Source organism: Sarcophilus harrisii, chromosome X (assembly GCF_902635505.1).
Source record: "Sarcophilus harrisii chromosome X, mSarHar1.11, whole genome shotgun sequence".
Lineage (NCBI taxonomy): Eukaryota > Metazoa > Chordata > Mammalia > Dasyuromorphia > Dasyuridae > Sarcophilus > Sarcophilus harrisii.
Genome location: NC_045432.1, coordinates 67,624,685 through 67,628,283, shown reverse-complemented (window position 1 = coordinate 67,628,283; position 3,599 = coordinate 67,624,685). Strand labels below are relative to the sequence as shown.

The window sequence follows — 3,599 nt, the reverse complement described above, 5'->3', positions numbered from 1 at the left end:
TTCAGTACTAGTAAGTCTTTCTATTTTCCCCTGGAAGGGAGGGGCATACCCAAAGACATGGTCTAACTAGAAAACTAGTTACAGTGGTTTGGAAATTATTTGTTTTCATTTTGGGCTAAGTTAAATGAACTGTCTTTATTATTTTATGCCAGAATATTAAATGACCCTGGGAGCTGAAGGCCTTTTTTCCCCCTTTTTTCCTAGGAAACACTAACCCTGAGTGAAGCCACAAGCCTAGATTAAACTGGTATATATAATTTAAGAGAGGATGGCATTGTATTGTATCTAGAGACCCAATGTCAAGAGTCTTGCATTCCTAGGTTGATGTGTTTTCTCTGATGTGTACTGCTATGTGCAAGTCACTCAGCCTGAGTGCTCTAAAGCCCAGCTTCTTAAACTGTGGGTCATGAGTCATGAACCCATAACTGAATGTGGAGGGTCCAAAATTATGATTTATCCTCAGCAAACGTTTGATTTCTATCTATTTTCTATACCTATGCATCCAGGGTTTTATAAACATTTCTTTGGTGAAAAGGGGTCAGAAGTAGAAAAAGTTAAAGCAGCCCTGTTCTAGACCAGTGTTGAATTCAGATAAAAAGAGTAGCTGTTAAACCACATGTAAGGATCCCCATGAAGCCACACATTGATTTCAAAAACAACATTAACTATTGACATTTTATTATATTTTACACAAATTTGTATTTTCATTTTAATATAGTTCAAGTCACATTCAGCAGTGTTGTGGATGAGTAGGGGGTAATTAACATTTACCATTAGGTTCAATATTATTGCTTCTCTTAAGTTACAACAGAACTAAAATTTGTTTACTGGAGCTTTTCAAGGATTTATAAATCACAGAACTTAAAAAATACATGGTAAATACATATTGTTATACATAATACTTCCCCTAGGATCCTAAACTAGAATTTGTTAACCTCATAAAATGTCAGCAGGATTTTCTTTCAGAGTATCTACAAGGTAATCCTCCTTCTATTCTCAGAGTTGGTCAAACCATTATTGAAATACAGAATCTATTTTGAGCTTTTGCAACTTAAGCAAGATGTGGAATGGATACGGCGGAGAACACAAATTATTAAGGGGATTGGAAATAAGTCTAACAAGATGATAATAAAGTATTATAGTTATATGAAGAGAAAAGCTAAGGAAGAGAAAGCTAAGGAAAAGCTTTGGTCTTATTAAAAGTAGTTCAGTCATTACTGAACCTGAGGTATTCTTTGAGAACAGATGAATAGAAAATGAATTTAAATTTCATTGGACAGGATTTGAGTTACATATAGGTCTATATTTAGTGATTATCTTACCAAAAAAAAAACCTATAGGTTATCTTGGGTTACTTTAAGTGCTTCTTCTTAGTGCAGGGTGAGAGATGACCTAGAACCATCACTTTTAAGTATCCTTAACAAATTGTTCTAATGAAATTAAGTTTTTTCCCCCTCTTACAAGCTTCTTTTTTTTTTCTTTTTTGTTTTTTTGTTTTTTTTTGTTTTTTTTCTTTTTTATAATGTTTTTGTTTCCTTTTTTCAACGTACAACTTTTTGTTTTTTTCTTTTTTCCAACTTCCAACTTTCAATACTGCCAAAACCACATCAACATACAAAAAGTATAACACAAAGTAGTCTACTCTCATTAGTTTCTCTTAAACATTTCTACATTTCTCAAAAGCAGTTAAAATTAATCAAATTTGTAGACTTTGCAAACTTAAAACTTACAAGTATCCAACAATTTTCAAAACATTGGGTTTAAAGCATTTGGGTAGTAGGTGCTCATGGTATAAAATTAATTTTGAAAACTGGTAACTGTGAGACACTTTAGACATATTAGACCTCAGAGAAAGGTTTAAAGTCTTTTTTATGACTCTAAATTTTCAGAACTAATGGCTGTAAAATACTAGTCTTATATTAAGCCTGGGTTCCATTCAAAATTAAACTTACTTGGCCTCACTGCTTGCTAAACTTTCTCCTTCTTCTTTTGCTTCTAATATCACATGGCTTTTCTTTGTTCTGAAGCTCCTAGATTTTCCGGCTTCTCTAAGCCGTTTCCTAGAATTTTCACTACTGTCTTCTTCAGTATTTGGCATTTCAGAAGCTAGACTGTAAAGATCTACCTGTGATTCTCCTTCATCCTTTTCTAAGACCAGCTTGAATCTTCTGTATCTTTGAGGTGGTATATCACCATAGAAATAACTGGGGCATAGTTCTGCACAGTTAAAATCTTTCCACTTTTTCTTGATACTTTCATCTCCCATGAGGTATTTTGCCCCTTCAATAATAGCCATATATGAGAATCTTAGCTGGTCTGGGGTCTGAACAAGCCCCATACGGTACTTTCTCATGATCACCAATACTCGTTTAATGTTTAGGGTAAAGGGATCATCTTTCTTTTCCATAAGAACCAGGCAACTATCAATCAGAGCAAAGGTACCTGAGGCATCAACACCAGCCCTGCAATGAATGACTACAGGCTCCTGCTCGTAGTTGAGGAAACCAGAGTCCCTTATCATGAAAAGAAAAGCAAGGAAGTAAGTGGGTGATTCAGGCACCCCTGAGTCGGGCCAACTGGTGAAATGGAAGTGGGAGATGGACTTGGCCTCCCCCGTCATCATGTTCTGCAGCTGCAGGTAGTGGATCGTGTGGTGGGACTTCACCTCCTCCCTCAGCATGTGCACCGTGATCCCTGCCTCCTCAAAGAGGAGGGCCTGGCCCGGGCTGGAGGGCCAGTACTGGTAACTCTCCATCACCCTGTTGAGCATGACCACGGCCCTAGTGTTCTGCTGCCACACCATGAGCCAGAAGTGGCCGAAGGTGTTGGGCAGGGGCCCCTGGGTCAGGATGTACTTCCTCTGGGCTGCCTCCATCACCACAAAGCTGGCGTTGATGTAGTCGTTGTTCTCGTCCCCGCCTCCTTCTCCTTCTCCTTCTCCTTCTCCTTCTCCTTCTCCTTCTCCTTCTCCTTCTCCTTCTCCTCCTTCTCCTTCTCCTTCTCCTCCTTCTCCTTCTCCTTCTCCTCCTTCTCCTTCTCCTTCACCTTCCCCTTCCCCTTCACCTTCTCCTTCCCCTACACTGAAAGACACTGAGGAGGACTCGCAGGAACCCCCGGGCAAAGCCAAGCCAAGGCCTGGATTGAAGCCTCCCCCAAGGGCGGGGGTGGCCACCATCAGACGGACCCGGCTGTGATCGTAGGGGGTCAGGTCTGGATAACAATTGCGGGATCTGTTCTCCCAGGCCCTCCCCACACAAGCATTGTAGTCGCAACATTGGTCTGATACCTCGAGGTGGGCATCGGCCCACCCGTTGTTCGCATCCAGCTCCTCGAACTCGGTTTCCATGGACACTGGCATGGTTAAGTAGCCTGACCCCAGCATGGCCTCCTCGTCTTCGGCGGAGGAGGTAGAGTACTCGTCGTTGGATGCCACGACTACCACCGAGGCGGAGGAGGCTGTGGCGGTATCGGTAAAAGTGCTGCAGGAGGCCTGCTCGGAATCCAAGACCTCTGTGTCTGAGGAGGATGTGGGTGTTGCCATATCTGCGGGGCCCCAAGAAAGGGTAAGAGCGGCGGTGGGGAGGGAGGTTGGTGCCTGG

General features: G+C 41.7%; 1 pseudogene; it reads right to left on the bottom strand.

The window, feature by feature from the left end:
• Nucleotides 1-643: 643 nt before the first annotated feature.
• Nucleotides 644-2,941, bottom strand: LOC100930922 (annotated as a pseudogene).
• Nucleotides 2,942-3,599: the final 658 nt, after the last annotated feature.